The sequence below is a fragment of the Anabrus simplex genome, chromosome 1, assembly GCF_040414725.1.
Source record: "Anabrus simplex isolate iqAnaSimp1 chromosome 1, ASM4041472v1, whole genome shotgun sequence".
NCBI classification, from domain to species: domain Eukaryota; kingdom Metazoa; phylum Arthropoda; class Insecta; order Orthoptera; family Tettigoniidae; genus Anabrus; species Anabrus simplex.
In genome coordinates this window covers 207,164,461-207,183,188 of record NC_090265.1, presented here as the reverse complement: position 1 = coordinate 207,183,188, position 18,728 = coordinate 207,164,461, and the positions used below count along the sequence as shown (strand labels likewise).

General features: G+C 39.6%; 1 long non-coding RNA gene across 2 annotated transcripts in view; it reads right to left on the bottom strand.

The window, feature by feature from the left end:
* Positions 1-18,385, bottom strand: part of LOC136864000 (uncharacterized) — a 351,682-nt gene extending 333,297 nt beyond the window's left edge. The window contains exon 1 of one of the 2 annotated variants that reach the window (XR_010859241.2): positions 18,264-18,385. This is a non-coding gene — a long non-coding RNA (uncharacterized lncRNA). The remainder of the gene's footprint in view (positions 1-18,263) is intronic. The other variant, XR_010859238.2, reaches the window with a different exon arrangement.
* Between the last annotated feature and the right edge of the window lie 343 nt (positions 18,386-18,728).

Genomic DNA, 18,728 nt, shown 5'->3' with positions numbered 1-18,728 from the left:
GCTGCATACTGTTATTACAACTTGCTTTACGTCACACCGACACCTAGATCTTATGGCGATGGTATAGGAGTGTGAAGGAATCGGCCGTGGCTTTAATTAAGATACATCCCAAGCATTTGCCTGGTGAGAAAATGGGAAACACAAAAAGCCATTTTCAGGGCTGCTGACAGTTGGGTTCGAACCCACTATCTCCCGGATTCAAGCTCACAGCTGCGCGCCCTTAACCACACGCTCATCTCGCCTAGTAGATGTATACTTGAAATTCTTTAAAAAGAACAGATTTGAAGTTGAAGTATCTCGTATTTTTCCAACAATAAGCTTTCAAACTAGCATGCTTAATATGATTAGTTTTAAATTTGAAAGTGAAAATAACTTGTGTTATCATTTTTTTTCTATTAACTTAAGTGATGTATTTTATGATAAATGTTTCTTAATCTCTTTGTTACCGATTCTGTCCAAAAATTAATGTACTCTGACTAATTTTGCATTACAACAGTCATTAAATTAACGCTGAAATAACTGTTAAAAATTTCGTATGGATATTGCCAGCCAGATACAGCCTTTGTAAGTCAGACCCTCCGACGAGGGTGGGTGGCATTTGCGTATATGATAAACGGTTATCATTAATGATATTATGGTGGAGTGTAGTGTTGCGTGACCGAGCTCGATAGCTGCAGTCGCTTAAGTGCGGCCAGTATCCAGTAATCGGGAGATAGTGGGTTCGAGCCCCACTGTCAGCAGCCCTGAAGATGGTTTTCCGTGTTTTCCCATTTTCACACCAGGCAAAATGCCGGGGCTGTACCTTAATTAAGGCCACGGCCGCTTCCTTCCAATTCCTAGGCCTTTCCTATCCCATCGTCGCCATAAGACATATCTGTGTCGGTGCGACGTAAAGCAAATAGCAAAAAAAAGTAGTGTTGCGTGAGGTATAATATTTGCAGGGATATTAGAAACAAGACAAATACCAGAGGAAATTCATCATCATCATCTGTTTACCCTCCAGATTCGGTTTTTCCCTCGGACTTAGCGAGGGATCCCACCTCTACCGCCGCAAGGGCAGTGTCCTGGAGCTTCAGACTCTTGGTTGGGGGATACAACTGGGGAGTATGACCAGTACCTCGCCCAGGCGGCCTCACCTGCTATGCTGAACAGGGGCCTTGTAGAGGGATGGGAAGATTGGAAGGGATAGGCAAGGAAGAGGCAAGGAAGCGGCCGTGGCCTTAAGTTAGGTACCATCCCGGCATTCGCCTGGAGGAGAAGTGGGAAACCACGGAAAACCACTTCCAGGATGGCTGAGGTGGGAATCGAACCCACCTCTACTCAGTTGACCTCCCGAGGCTGAGTGGACCCCGTTCCAGCCCTCGTACCACTTTTCAAATTTTGTGGCAGAGCCGGGAATCGAACCCGGGCCTCCGGGGGTGGCAGCTAATCACGCTAACCACTACACCACAGAAGCGGTCCCAGAGAAAATTAACCATTTAAATTTAAAATCGCAGACCCGACAGGGAATCGAATCCAGAGCCCTCTGACCGTTCATCCAAGAAGCTGGACGTGGAAATAACTGAATTTTAGTGGCTGATCTGCTCAGATTGTCCTTTCTAATACTGATACTGCACGCTTTCATACTTCTCTGACTCACCATTGGAACGAAAGTTTTAGATGCCTCTAGGGAGGATATCATGCTGTACATAATGTTAACATTTGTTTGAATGATCTTGTGTCCTATGGTAGAGATCTTAGATTCATGCAGTCTGATCTTCCAGATGTCCATGCTCTGTTACTTCTACAACTTGTACTGCACACTCCACTGGCCTAACTTTAGCTGCATTCAGGATGTATACGTTATCTTTACACGCAAAGTTTCGGCCAGTTTGTCAATTTTGTGGTATATGCCAACATAATTAAACTTAATGAACGTACTTCCGTGGCTTTACGCTATGGATATGAGTTACCTTCTCTAGAAGAGTGGTTATATATCACGAGTATTTTAACAAAACAGTGGTGAGACTAATGATTATATTTATAGGTAGGCTATACACTGTTCTAGGAACATTAAAGGGCGTGTTAGCCGAATGAGATCGTCACTGGCTTTCCATCAAGGTGTCCATAGTTCGAATTCCAGACGATACGTGTGGAATTTAAAAAATGAAAAGTCATGTATCTATGGTTCGGATCCCACATAAAATTGAACATCCTATGGCGACGATCATGATATCAACAGTCACATAAAGCTACTAGCTATTTTTTAATATTAAATCTCATGGTACATACAAGTATTATTTTCTCCACTCATCAGTAAAGTTTCCGTTCATGAATAGAGCTCAGGTGCTAAGTTTTCATGTCCTAGTAGTTTTGGATCTCCATGATGCCTATGACTTAATTTAGTCCTCTATGGATTCCCCTAAATTTCCTTCCAAGAATTTTCCCGCATGAGAGTTGTGGAAAACGCATTCTGTTATATTGCATGCTCTGCAAAATTTTCGTAAGTTTCGACGATTGTTCGCTTTTTATTTGTTGAATGTATTCAAACAATTTTTCGTCATTCTCAAACAAATAATGCTTCTTCTGTCACAGCTTCTACACATTTTTACCTTCTTGTTTGATGGTCTAACTTCCACAGTCATACTCCAAATAAAGTAGCTTATTTCTCAAAGTATTTCCTTACTGATAAGTAAACTTTGATATTAATAAACAATTTTTTATCTATCTTAAAGCATTTTTACATACAAATTTAATCTTCTTAATAAAATAGTTGAGTATCTGCTGTTCTTTGTATCTACGCCTTTTTATGTAAGCTCGTTTATATGTTTATATTTAGAACGGTGCTATTTAGTCTTTATGGAAGTAATTTGGCTTTCAGTTGCTCCATCGTATGAATCTTAGTTTTTAAGAGTGCACATTTGTAAAAGATAAATCGATTAAGTTCTTCGGATTCAGCTCAAATATCCAAATCAACCTTAACGATTTAGTTCAAATGCTTTCGTTTTTCTCATGGGATCGTATTACAATAGATTCAATTAGCGGCTTCATTAAATGGTATGAAAATACTCTTCGACGTCATGCTTTGCACATAGGCCTACAGTGATTGATACATATAGACGGCTTACTTCTAAAACCTCGTATTTCCCAGTGCTCTTCCTGTCCATTATTCTCCTTAAGACTGGTCACTCCTTCCAACCACATATTGATATGCAGCCCATCAGAACAATTTTCGTTGTGTTCATTTTCCTATGTTAACTTGTAAAGGTAAAAACCTTAAAGTCATTATACTGTAGGAATGCGTAAATACGTCCTTCAAACAATCACCCTACAATACGGTATGGTACGGTCTATTTTCCTTTACACATTGGCATAGGAAAATGAACACAACGAAAATTGTTCTGATGGACTGCATACCAATATATATGGTTGGAAGGTTTGATCAGCTTTAAGGAATATAATGGGTAGGAAGAGTATCGAGACATACGAGGTTTTAGAAGCAAGCCATCGATATCTGTGATAAGTTTTCTGTACTTCCAAATGTATTAAATTATTTCATATGTCTAATTAATGCTCAGGTTTTACCAAATTAATTTTTTTGTTTATATCTATGTGTATAATGTAAGTAGCCTCGTTTATTTCTATTCAGTCTGATATACAGGGTTATTCACCTAACATGTTACACGGAACAAACTTCTAAATGATTAAAGATATCAGCATTCTGTTTTCATATTCGTAAATAGTATGCAGGGTCTTGTAAAATAACGTGCTACTAAGTCTCATGGGGTGATTAATAACCGAGATATTGATACTAACTCCATATTTTTAAATGAAACGGCACAAATTCATACAGCCGATTTAAAATTTCATCTGCGTACAAGTTCAAATATGCAAGTATTTTCAAAATCGGACAATTACTTTTTTAGAAATAAGTAAGAACAGCATGCGCGGTTTGGCTTGCCGCATCAGACGGTGTGAAGTCGGGCAAGGATATATTGAGGCGCAAGGTGCTTCCTGGCCTTGATTCCAGCCACAGAACGGATACCAGGCATGTACTGTAAACATAATGTGATGTACCGTAACATACCTTGGGTGTGCAACGTTATTGTATGACTGGCGAACACACAATGGGGAAGGGATATTAAGTTGTATTTTTTTTGTTTTGACACGTAATAGGTTGCGCTGAGTTTAGCGTTTTTCTCACGGATGGGAATGGGAAGGATTTGGAAAGGAAGTCGATCGTGGCCTATCACAAAGGTACCTATCCGGTATTTGCCTGGTGTTGAAAATGGGGCACCATGAAAATCACTTTCAGGCAGGATTTGAACCTACGCTCTCCCGAATGCACCCTACTACAGATCGTAGGAAGATTTCCCATACCAGACTGTTAGATTCTTCAGCTAGGATGTTTTCTTCCACCAGAACCTCACTAATCTTCGATCCTGCCTTACACGATGACGTGCAACAGATTGTATTTTTCTGAAAGTCGCATGACACGGACAAAATATTCAGCCTTACGCTTCTTGATGTTTTCCACAATTACTTTTGGTATTCTCGTATACCTTCGATGTGTTACTGCGACGTTAAACCCCTAGCAAAGAAAAAAAGAAAAGAACTGGTATGAAAACAACGCTGAGTAAAAATAAAAAATAAGAACAAAAGAAGATAGTGTGTCGGCATTGTGGGGGGAGGGTACGGATTGCAAAGTAGGACGTACTACAAGGAAGCTGAAGAAAGGAAAGTAAAAAGAAGGAAGAACAGGGATGTAAATAAGAGTAAGGTGAACCAACTAGTGATGAAGAGAATTTGGACGGCCTACAAGTTCACCAAACATGGTTCCTGTTGAGCATATGCGAATCTTGTTGAAATATCTCCTTATCCAGCATTTAATATTCAACAACTATCACTGTAGTTTAAGCAAGCTTGCTGGTATAGGAACATGAGTTATTTCCAAGCTCTTTTAAAACATTTAAGAAAAGGCTATGTAAACAAGTGATAGGGAATGGGCCACCTGGGTGATGGCCGTAAATGCAATTGATTGATTGATTGATTGATTGATTGATTGATTGATTGATTGATTGATTGATTCTTTCCCTGTGGTTTAATATCACAATAACAAATCACACTGCGCGAGTTGGCCGTGCGGTTAGGGGTGCGCAGCTGTGAACTTGCATCCGGGAGATAGTGGGTTCGAGCCCCACTGTCAGCAGCCCTGAAGATGGTTTTGAGTGGTTTCCCATTTTCACACCAGGAAAATGCTGGGGCTGTACCTTAATTAAGGCCACGGTCGCATCCTTCCCACTCCTAGCCATTTCCTATCCCATCGTCGCCGTAAGACCTATCTGTGTCGGTTCGACGTAAAACCAATAGAAAAAAAAATCACAAGGATGGAAAAGAGCAAGGACAGGGAAGGTAGCGACTGTGGCTGTAATTAATTAAGGTACTGCCCTAGAATTTGCCTGGTTTAAAAATGGGAAACGACGGAAAACTACCGTAAGTTAAGCCGAGGGTGAGATTCAAACCAACCATCTTCCGAATTCAAGCACTTAGTTTCGTGACCGTAAACGCGCGGCCAACACACTCAGTAAGTACATACTTCATCCACTAACCCATTAACAGGACGGGAAAGGAGAAATGTGATTGAGTTATTAGTTTTATAAAGATAGAACATCTTTCCTTACAATTCCGCATCAAGTTCCAAGCAGCTTGGCCTTGTAGCCTTTCTTATACTGAGAGCACAGTGTACAACTCCTCCTTGGGAGACATTTGCAGTTTCATTATACTATTATTTCTCGAGACATCAACGGATTCCCATGCAACAAACTTGTTTGTTTCTACAGCAGCATTTTTAATGTTACCTATACGCAAAGATAGCGATATAATATCGTGTAAAATCATTATATCATACAATGTGTACCCTCACACTTTCAATTCAGTATTTATCGACGAATTTGATGAGTGCGTCATAAGTTAGTTTCTGTTCACTGCTGCGTTACTAGTAATACAAAGTAACAGTTCATGACTTCCATGGTGCATATTTTCAGAATTAATGGTGAAGTAAGTTATTTCTCCTCAACTCTATTGTGTGCTATTGGACAAATTGACATTACATCTCAAGGGAATATCTGCCTCCGTACTGTCGACCAAGGATATTCCCGCATTTCAATATTCTACTTTACACAAGATGTCAACTGTATGGCACTGTAATTCCTAATGCTGTTGGAAAGTACAGCAGCAGAGAAGCTATATGCATACGGCTGTGTACTCAAACCTATTCTGTTATATGATAGAGAAACCACGCAGGCACAAAAGTAACAAGAATAATCACTGGGCTTCATAGATTAGAACAATAGTAGAACTTGTAAATGTTGCAATTTTTTAGGAAAAACACTTCAACGAAAAATATTATTTATAAACAAGAGGATCGTGTTCTTTAAAGGAATAAAACACATTCACTAAGATGTGTATACTAAACCGAGTAAGTTGCTGCGCGGTCAGGCCGCATAGTTTTTAGCATGCATTCTGGTGATAGTGAGTTCTAATCTTACTGCCGGGAGCTCTGAATACGGTTTTCCTAGGTTTCCCTTGTTCACGTCAAGTAAATGTCCGGCTCCAAGACTAAATGGTTAGCATGCTGGTCTTTGGTTCAGGGGGTCCCGGGTTTGATTCCCACCCGGGTCGGAGATTTTGACCTTCATTGGTTAATTCCGGCGACTCGGGGCTGTGTTTGTGGGTGTGTTTGTGTGTGTGTGTGTGTGCGTGCGTGTGCGGGTGTAATCTTTATCATTAGAATTCATCATAGGTAGGGCCCCATCCTCATACATGCGCTGACCGGGCCAGTTGGCCGTGCGGTTAGGGGCGCGCAGCTGTGAGCTTGCATCCGGGAGATAGTGGGTTCGAACTCCACTGTCGGCAGCCCTGAAGATGGTTTTCCGTAGTTTCCCATTTTCACACCAGGCAAATGCTGGGGCTGTACCTTAATTAAGGCCACAGCCGCTTCCTTCCCACTCCTAGTTCTTACCTATCCCATCGTCGCCATAAGACCTATCTGTGTCGGTGCGACGTAATGCCACTAGCAAAAAAAAAATAGATGCGCTGGTCACCTATACGGTGTCAACTCGAAATAACTGCACCAGGTATCTACTAGAGCCAAGGTAACTTCTCAGTCCTGGCTATGCCCTATCCCAATGGCACCATAAGACCAGTCTGTAAGGGTGCGACTTAAAATAAATAGCAAATAAATCTATTATATAGTACCGGTATCTGAAACTAAAAATAATTATGAATGAGAAAAAATAATTTGGCAAATTCAATTTCTCTTAACAGTTATACAACACTTATTGATTCTGTGTCAATTCAACATAATTTATAGACAGTAAATGCCTGTTTATGACATGTACTTTTTATAAATATACTTGCTCATTAGAACGATAGTATTGCAGTGGTTTAAATAACAGGGGTCATAAATGACCTCATGACTTTAATACGATGTTCCTAAGTAGAGGTGTTTGGGAGAAAACGTTGTGAAGACAATTTGTTCATCCATTTTCTGCTAGTACAAGTCATTGCTGATGTATCCGCGGAACATTTCTGAATCATGGCAGATTGCTAATGTGGCTAATTGAATCATCTTCAAAGGGTAAGAGAAGCATGGGTATTCCTTAAAGACACTGTTCATTTTGAGTTGACTTCAAAGGTGATCTTTATATGAGACCCTCATCCACATCTTAAAACATTCCAGAACTATCTAGCGCTTCCAATAAGAAAAAATCTTTCTAAAATGTATAAGCTACATCTGAACAGTCGACTAACTAATGCCATACATTCCACCGAAATTCTTACACGTTTGTGTAAGCAATGAAGGAATGCTTGTTGTTCTGGAGTTGGTTCCTTCAGCATCTACAAACGCATAATCGGCAACCTCACTGCACCGGAAAACATTATTATATGGGAGACGATATGTTCGAACCACACTGTCAGCAGCTCGGAAGTTGGTTTTCCTTGGTCTCCCATTTTCACTCAAGGTAAAATCTGAGGCTGTCCCTTAATTAAGGCCAACCCCCGACCGAAAAACCGATGGTTCAACAGCTCCGAATAGTCATGGCCTACCAAGCGATCGCTGCACAGCCGGAAGGCCTGCAGAATACCAGGTGTCGTGTGGTCGGCACGACGAATCCTCTCGGCCCTTATCTTGGCTTTTAAAGACCGGGGCCGCCATCTCACAGTCAGATAGTTCCTAAATTAATTGCAATCGCGTAGGCTGAGTGGACATCGAACCAGACCTCAGATCCAGGTAAAATTGCCTGACCTGGCCGGGAATCGAACACAGGTTCCGCGGGTAAAATACAGGCGCGCTATCTCGACAAGGTGGGGATTGCTTTAATTGAGTTCACAGTCGCTTCAATCGCAATGTAATCGTCTCCATAAGACATGCCTGAGTAAAAAAAAGCACATTATTACATTCACCAGCGACTGAATGCTTTCGGTAGCGATCTTCATAACTTGAAAACTACGGTAGGCAGTTTATATACCTATCAGTAACATATTCTTCCGTCTTCCAATTCGAACCCATAACTTTCTAATATTCAGAACAATTTTTTAATATTACTTAGATACATACAGAGCGCAGATAAAATATTTTTCATATTCCAAAATGGCTTCACAAAAGATACGGTTATCTTCATGAAAGTATTCATTGATCGAACTTGTTGATTGCAATACAGTGAACCTCAACAACCTTGCTCGTGAAGTAATCTGCTCTTTCCTTGTGAGGTCGCTGAGCGAGGTCGTGGCTGCATGCGGCGTCTTTAATTGCTCATTAAGATAGTTTACGGTTCGTTTATATTGATTATAATGAGTTCAAAAGTTATTAAAAGTGTTCACATGCTCGCGTGTTATATAAGAGTTTTATCAACATGCATTAAGGACGGATATCACTTATCTTATTGCGATGTGAGCATGTGTGGTCCTACACATAACATCAGTGAGTCAGATAATGCATTTCAGTTGCTGTATCTAGTCACGTACCAACTTTGTTACCAAAGGAGCCAAAGAGTACAATTAATAAGAATTTTTGTAACATGTTCCAGATAGATTTATCGTGTCAGAACTATTATTCACTCATAGGCTATAACATTCCAAGTCAGAATGAATTAAGAGACCATGAGAGACCGTGTGCTCTCCCATATTCAACTTTTGCTTGGATCCTATATTTCAGAAAACATCAGTACATGCGGAAATAGTGTATCAAAAGGGTGTATTATACTGTAAACATTAACACATATTCTGTGAATGACTTATTAAATGTAAGTGCTATAGTTTCTGAAAGCTTGCAACAGTTCTTATTGCAGTCACTGGAGAGGTAGATTATACATATGTACCAAATACCAAAGCCTACAGCCTACATATCGTCACCAGGGCACTCTGAGGAATAAGTTCTAGGAGAACCGAACATGCTTTAATTGCCTCTACCGTAGTTAACAGCACCCAAAACGCAAAAACGGCAGACATTATTTTCTACGAGAAAATCAAAATTGTCACCACAAAATTCAGATACCAGCAAAACAAGAGAAAAGAAAAACAAAATGACAAGGGTGTCTCGTGATCTCAACTCAGTTCGCAAAACTAGAATCAGTAGAAATCTCTGGATCCACATTCATAAGGAGTAAGCAGTAACAGGCCATAAAAGCATTTAGAAGAGTGGAAGGCAAAGGCTTCCGCTAATCGTGACCTCGACAGTAACAAGGGAAGGGCACGTACCAGGCAATCGCCGATCTTACTTAAATTTTGCATGTACGTTAAATAAGCCAAGAATAACTCAATCGCCAAAATACCCGCCAAGCCCGCCAATTCAAACATGCAAAATTTAACGCTTTCTGTAGCTCACATAAGTTAATTTTGCGGAAGGAATGTTTTGGCCGTTGTGTTATACTCTGCTCATTTAACGTGTGTGCAAAATTTACGTAAGATTCATGATTCCCCGGCACGCACACTTCCCTTGTAAGAGATATGGAGTGGCCAGGGTCTGATCGCTTTTGTCCCCGGGCATTAATCTGGTATTCATTTCGACTGAGTGGCCCACATGGCAGTAGGCCTACTTCCCCCGCCAAGACTTTCTTCTACTTCATCGAGGAGCAGCCAAAATGCTGTCCATGTTTCGATCCACTTACGTATATGAATGTTCGCCGTCCTCCAGAACACGAAATTAAGACCACGATCGATTCTGATGGACGCAAACCTGTAAAAGATTTCAAGACTTTCTGTCAGTCGGACAACGGTGCTTATGCCCAAACTTTTTGATTTCCTGGCGGTGAATCAACACGCGTCTACACCATGTGGGCGGGGGACGCAGACGAAGAATACACCTACGGTATCCCCTGCCTGTTGTAAGAGGCGACTACAAGGGGCGACCAAGGGATGATCGAATTAGAACCATGAAACTACTTGTGATTAGTACCATCACGCGGGGATCGCCTTTACTTGCTAGTAGTACCACTATGTTACGTACGCAATAGGTTTGTGATTAGTAGCAGCAGACAGCGGTTCACTGTGAGTTTCTAGTACCTGTGACTAGTACCACTATATGCGGAACATAACGGGCTACGTTGCCTGTGATTTGTACCACTATATGAGCGACACTGTTGGTCCGCGTTGCCTTTGATTTGTACCCACTATGTGAGGAACACCACGGTATAGTACGAGTCCCTGTGATTAGTACACCTATATGAGGTGCACCATGAGTTTGTGTTGCCTACGATTGGCGCCATTATATGAGAAATACCATAGATAGCTCTGCGTTACCTGTACGACGTAAAATACTTGTGAGTGGTACCATAATGTTTGGAACACCTCTGCTTAGTACCGCAACTTGAGAAATACCATGGTTCTACTTTACTAGCGATAAGTGCCACTATGATGAACCGTTGACCTGGATATTGAACCCCTTTAGAAAACAAGGATATCGATTGTGCTTTGGAAGCAGTCCCTTGGTCAGTAATATAGTTTCTGGGAAGGTGAGGCATTGCGGGTCGGATCCACTGATTGTTTTAAATTCACATTCATCCATTCATTCTTCATCATCACGTTTTGAATTCTGGTCAGTGGATGATTTTTTTAATTTTAAATTGTCACTGCATTTCGTCTCATTTCGTACCATTAGGGGCGGATGAGCAAGATATTAGGCCCCTTTAAATAACAATCATCATCATCATCATCATCATCATCATCAACACACGTCTCTTTTGATGAACCTTCACGGTCTCAGTTATCCTGTTCAATATGAAATGTGTCTGTGGTAGTTGGCTGTGTTGTTTTTGTTGTATGAATATGAAGAGGAGTGTGTTGGGGTGAAAACAAACACCCAGCCCCCAAACTTGAAGAGTTGAAGTCGAACTTGAAGAGGCACACCTAAATGAGGAATATCCGAAGCAGAGAGCAGATCCAAACCACAACCACCACCACCTACTACTACTACTACTACAACCGGGCGAGTTGGCCGTGCTCGTAGAGGAGTACGGCTGCTAGCTTGCATCCGGAAGATAGTGGGTTCGAATCCCACTGTCGGCAGCCCTGAAGATGGTTTTCCATGGTTTCCTATTTTCACACCAGGCAAATGCTGGGGCTGTACCTTAATTAAGGCCACGGCCGCTTCCTTCCAACTCCTAGGCCTATCCTAGCCCATCGTCGCCATAAGACCTATCTGTGTCGGTGTGACGTAAATCCCCTTGGAAAAAACCTCTACTACCGCTGCTGCTGCTTTTTATTCCTCCCCTGAAGGGGATGGTGACGCCGTCTCGCAGGCCAGGAGTTTTGTATCGGAAAATATGTGCCGTGAAGATGAGAGGGTTCTCAGCAATGGCCTATACTAAGAACTGCCTCGGCATTCGCCTTAGTGGAGGAGTAGAAAACCACGGGAATCCATTCTCGGAACAGCCAACAACGGAGACCAGCCCGTTTTCCTCTCCAGAATATACAGGCGTAGGTCCACGGTAGAGCCGTGGCCACCCGTCCTCTGCTCGGTTGTCCGGCCGGAGTGCAGAGCTGTCGGGTCACGGACCAGCCGTAGCTACTTGCGGACCGATGCCCACTCCTTACCCACTGACCTTGTGTTAAGTAAAAATTGTAGCAAATATGAACAGTCAAGTGTTTATACGAATGATGATGAACGTGGGGCCACAGCATTACCATGGCGGCATGTTCTCAGTTACAGGCAGACCGCAGCATTATCATGTCATCGGCAGACTCAGGATGAAGTTGCGACTGAGTCGGTCACTCGCGCCAGAATACTAGCCCCAGCAGGAAATATTAATTTTTTTCGTTATTTCAATGTAAGCAAAAATGTGTACCGAACATAAATTGTTTAAAATAGAATATTTGAGTCTTTTACGGAAAGTAACTTATGTTGCAACTTTCACAGAAAATTGATACTAGGCCTATATTAAAAATTTTAAAAACTGTTGAATGGTTTTCAAATTACGTGGATTTTAAAACCTGCTCTTTGGTGGCCATACTCAAAATATGAATGCTGGTCCAAATATATTAGACCGTTTCTCCATGATGTTTCAATAAACAAACAAAGAGACAATTGGTCACGAAAGCTATACACCACTGATAAGGTTTTTTAAGTTAACATTAAAAACATAAATATCCCCAGATTTTGAGAAAGAAAAGTGGACCGAGTGAAGGTGACAGCCAATGGTTCCCCTATAATTATATTTATATAGATTAAATGGTTATGATTGATGTCCTAAGGGTCAAGGCAAAGCCCCTATTACTTGTATCCATCACTGACGGATTATATCGGCCAAACGAGGATCATTTCTATCAATAATTGCTTAGGATGTTGGCTAATTGATCATTGGTCTTTTCTCTCAGGAATTAAAAACCGCTAGTTTCAATCATTCTCTGTGGAAGATATCTACAACCGTCAAAAAACATTAAATGAATAAAATGTATTCAGGCCAATTAAACTCACATTGAGCATTCAGCAAAATACAAAACAAAAATCATGGATACAATCATAAAAACAGTTACATCTAAGAACAGCAAGAGGATGTAATATGTAATTATGATTTGTTCTAACAGAATTGAGCCTCGTGGTTCAATTCTCCAACGTTCATCCAGGAAATTTGGTAAAGAGAAAACTGAGGCGAAGTGGAGGCAGGTCCTCATTCCCTCCTCGACTCCAGTGCACTAATTATTGCTTAAAATGTTAATTATTTATTAATGATACAGAAATGTTAAACTAATTTTTCATTAATTTGTAAAGTTCATTTAATAATATGTTCTGTATTCACACTATGCCTGTTTAATTTAGTCCATTGAAAAAACATTTCCATTATTTTATTAGCATCATCTAATAATCTAATGGATCCTGACCTTGACACGATAATATAATATAATATAATATAATATAATATAATATAATATAATATAATATAATATAATATAATATAATATAATATAATATAATATAATATAATATAATATAATATAATATAATATCTGACTCAAACAGTACCTCCTTAGAGATTCTTGTTCCAATTACAAGCTAACAAAATCAAGGTGAGAACTATCTCAGCAGTTATTGCTTTGCCTCAATCTTTTTCTGTTAAAGAAAGTAGTCTAATGAACTTTCTAACGTGGGTCTGTTTTGTGAAGTTTTATATATTTCTATTTCTCGATATTATTAAACAGAACTAAATTTTGACAAGGATATTCACAAGATTGAATTTTCTTACACCAGCTCACATAAATATTCTGTCTGGTTCCTCACTCTCTTTCACCAACTGTACGTACTGAGATTCAACACAGATTATGTACTTACAGACTAGTTCGACAATATATTCAGGTTGAAGCCCATAACAAGCAGAAATACTAGTTGAGGGGCTGAATTTTTATAACGAATGAACCGATGAAGGAATAAAGTGTAGTTCTCAACCGCGTTATAGGCCCCTATCGGTAACAATCTAGACACTTTTTATATATTTCCAAGTGAAAAGTACATCTGGAGGAAAATTAGTTCAATTATTTTAATTCAGGATGGTATGAATTTATAAAACATTCGAAACACTGGATTGGATGCACAGTTTTCAATAAGAAGGGATTTTTTTGTATATAATGAGTTGCTAATACTGGAATACAGGGAACGTTTCAGTCGTATTCTATTACTGGTTTATCGATAATATTCTTGATAGACTACTAAAGTGTTCCGTACCATGTTTATTCGATCTAGGTTTTTGTAATTGTAGTTGTTAGGTAAAAATTTGGTCCGCCTCTGTGGTGTAGTGGTTAGTGTGATTAGCTGCCACCCCCGGAGGCCCGGGTTCGATTCCCGGCTCTGCCACGAAATTTGAAAAGTAATACGAGGGCTTGAACGGGGTCCACTCAGCCTCGGGAAGTCATCTGAGTAGAGGTGGGTTCGATTCCCACCTCAGCCATCTTGGAAGTGGTTTCCCGTAGTTTCCAACTTCTCCTCCAGGCAAATTCCGGGATGGTAGGTCTACCTAACTTAAGGCCACGGCCGCTTCCTTCCCTATTCCTTGTCTATCCCTTCAGAACTTCCCATCCCCCCACAACGCCCCTGTTTAGCATAGCAGGTAAGGCTGCCTGGGCGAGGTACTGGTCATCCTCCCCAATTGTATCCGTAGACCCAGCGTCTGAAGCTCTAGGACACTGCCCTTGAGGCCGTAGAGGTGGGATCCCTCGCTGAATCCGAGGGAAAAAACCAACTCTGGAAGGTAAACACATAAAGAAGAAGAAGTATAAATATGCTCTTAAATATAAATTTCCTGTCCCATCGTTTATTCATTCTCAGAGGTTGGATAGTAGTAGGTGGTAGTGAGTAGGGGTCGTTGCTTCAATGAAAAGAAAAATACAAGGATAATAATGTTAACGCTTGTATTATTTATAACCTCAGCACTAAATAACTTAGTATAGAATGGGTAGCTATTCACTACTGCTGTTGGCTGAATGAACCTTAAACAACGTGCCTTTCCAGATGCTTGCAAACGAACTGCTTTCTTAAAGAAAATCGAACTCTCGTACTTCCAGGCGATTTATCTATTCTTCTTGGTAGTCCAGTTAGTATTTACTAACTCTAATAAGCACCGAATACGTTCAAAAGCAGCAATAAATGAATGGAAGTCATTTTGGAAATATAAGTTACTGTCCTCAAAGCGGTAGTGGTAGAGATTGTTGTTTTGGAAGGAAAACAGTGAGATTTTCAGCCCCTATTAATATTAATGTGAAAGAGGAATACATTCAAACTTCCGATTAACGAAGGCACCTAAAAAGAAAGATGAGATGAATTAAAGGCATGTATATAAAATAAGACTTACTTACAAGCGCCAATGAAACGATAGTTAAACAAGAGAGATCAGAAAAGAAATGAAAATCCAGGTACAAGGATAAACAATGCTAGACTCCGTAGTCACAGTCGTTACTCCCATGACGAGAACTACTGACGAAAGCGAGGACAAATTACCGAAGAAACACGATATTTTACTTTTAATTTATCATTTTGTATCTGAAACTGCGGAATAATACTTAAACCCCTGACCTTCGAAGTGCACAAGTTAAATATGATGAAAGTGGAACATTGTAGACCCTACATAGTAATGTTCATTTAGAAGAATTCAAAACATGGATTCTAGCAAACTCATCTCATTAATAACCTCAAAATAACACGGTACAAAATTATACCTATTTTTTAGATGTTCCTTTCTGTATTAGTCATGTGTAGGACCGAGCTCGATAGCTGCAGTCGCTTAAGTGCGGCCAGTATCAAGTATTCGGGAAATAGTAGGTTCGAACCCCACTGTCGGCAGCCCTGAAGATGGTTTTCCGTGGTTTCCCATTTTCACACCAGGCAAATGCTGCGGCTGTACCTTAATTAAGGCCACGGCCGCTTCCTTCCCACTCCTAGACCATTCCTGTCCCATCGTCGCCATAAAACCTATCTGTGTCGGTGTGACGTAAAGCAAGTAGCAAAAAAAGAAAAAAGAAAAAATAGTCATGTGTAGGTTCCCTTAGTACGGATTAAATGTTTGTGAAATAACTACCAACGTTTCCTTTCCTGTTGAACCGAAGCCTGACATATGGAATTGCACTTTTTCATTTTCGAGCAATATCACATTTTCCATTTCTCTGAAGTTCGGAATCAAATCGCCTTGTAGGCTACATATCGCCATATAAAAGATGTCAGTCAATGAGAAATACATATATACCTTTTATTTCATTGAAATAAGATGCAATGGAATGTAATAAAATATATATCCTAAACGGAATTTTAGGCCTATAAGATCATAATATCATTGAAAATTTTAGGCTATGGTTTTCGTCTGACGCTCAGATCTATTCCTTCGTTCACATTTATATTGTTTAAAAACGAACATAATGTCTTTGCAATTACGACAACGAAAGCTTGTAATATTACGTATGCAACCCCACAACACAATTTAAATTGTTTATATTTTATAACTTGACATTGCATGAAAATCAGAAGATGAAAGGTTGCAATTAATGTTCTTTTGGCTTTTTAGTTTCTGAAAGGAATGCGATATTATATTAAACCATGTCCGAATACATAGCTCATCAAACCAATTCTAAATTTAATTTGTTCTTGCTTATGGTAAGACTTTGAAAGACAATGATATAATAAACAGAAAATTAGTACTACGCGATATTCTTAAAAGAGCAATGCAATATACAGCCTATACCTATACAATAATTTATCCGTAGGCCTATTAATATATTGCTGCTGCTATTTTTAAATCTCTTGTACAAATACTTTTCTGTTTGTATATCAATCGATACCCTTTCACAATTTGCCATAATAATCGATGTATGTGGAAATGTTTCGCTTTATTTACTATACAGCCAAAGAAGCTTAATGTTTCCTCTGTAGGCCTATATTTTAAGATCTTAAAATGGATGTCGTGGGAGGTGGACTGTAAATGTATTGATATTTCATGTCATATAACATGACATTTAAAAATGAAGTTAAAGGTCAATTTTTCCAATGTGAAGCCTAGACTATTGTGATTTTTATGTTTCATGCACCCTATGGACCATTCTTATTCAAAACTTTGTATTATGTCTCTTCAACTCCTTCAGTAAGATACATGATGTTGGTAACGACAAAGCACTAAATAGGCCTACATATTTTAAATTCTGTTTGAGTAAAAAACCATTTGTAAAATATGTAGAACTTCACACGGGGTACATCTCCATAGTCATCAACATTGAAATGTAATGTCTACTGTTTGAGAAGTAAATAAATAAATAGCTACAAAAATACATGGACATGAACAGAATTGAAAGTACTAAAACTCTTACAGAACTCTTTACTCAGCAATGCTGAAATTTGTATCAACGTAGCTTGCAAATTTGTGGCAGATAAATCGGTTTTATTAGAAATTACTTTATTGAAATATACGTGGTTTTACCTGAGGTGATTTGAATATACACCTTGTTTAATATCAGATTACTATCACAATATTAGTATAACATTTACGTGTAAACTGCTTTATTTAAGTGGAAAGAAGTAGAAGGCATTTCATCGTTCGTTACTACCGGTTTACTTACTGCATTTCCATTTGAGGAAAAAAATATTTTATATAAGTAACATTTGTAGTAAATTTCATAAATAATTATTTATTTAATTATGAGAGGATGTATCTACAATAGTAAACGATGTAAGGAATTACAACTGGAATTTTGATTGTCCAATGAATATTTCTTATGCTACTTTGCAAGCTTGGAAGACAGAAATACAATACTGAGAATTGAAAACTGCCTAGCAGCTGATGTCTTGTGATTTTGTTTATATAGTTTTCATTTGGTTTCACTTTGTTTGTGTCTCCTTAAAAGCTATTTAATGAAATTGTCATTAATTTATTGAAGAGGAATCAACAGTAAGATGCTGCTGTAAACGAAACTAATAGAGGAAATTCAAGCAATACCGTAACATGCCCATATTTCTGAGATAAAATTAGTTATTTAGGTTATTGAATGAAGCAAATGTTACAAACGGATTTTAAAAGAAAATATTGAGGAAGTATTACTAAAATATTTATGTTAAAAACTACACTAATTTCGCTATAAAAGGCCGTTATATGCATAATAACAGAACAAATTTAGTTCCGAGAGTGGGACCTTCATTATACGTAGTTCCCATTCGTACCACCATCGGCGCTTCCACTGCAGCAGTGGGGAAGAATAAATTACGGGAGAAAACTTAGTGTACAGACGAGAACTAATGGCGTTGGTGTGTCTAAACTTACCTTGGTGAGCGAGCTGGACGGCGGCAGGACGGCTAGGGTGCGTACAGGCTGGTCAGTAACAAGGTGTAGTGCTCCATCCTGCATCAGGACATAGATACTTTGAAGCCGCCATCTTGTCCTATCGACCACCTCCACTTGAGGCACACCACGAGGCGACGGTGGCCCGCCCCTAGCTCCCCAGACAAAACTGGCACAAAAAGAGGAAAAGCAAGGCCAAGCAGCCACTCACACACTTGTCTGTCACTCTCCGAGGTTAGCGAACAGTTGTGGGATGAGTTCGTTGTTTCTACCTGGGGACCGCTGTTTGAGGAAGGTCACTACCTTGAAAGGTCCTTCTCACAAAATATCGCACAAAGCCAAGGCGTCGATTCTGGGAAGTAGGCTAGGATTCAGTGTAGAATGCTAGCAGAATCACAGAACTAATCTAGAATAAAGGCATTTAATAAGTGGAGCTACGATGCCTCT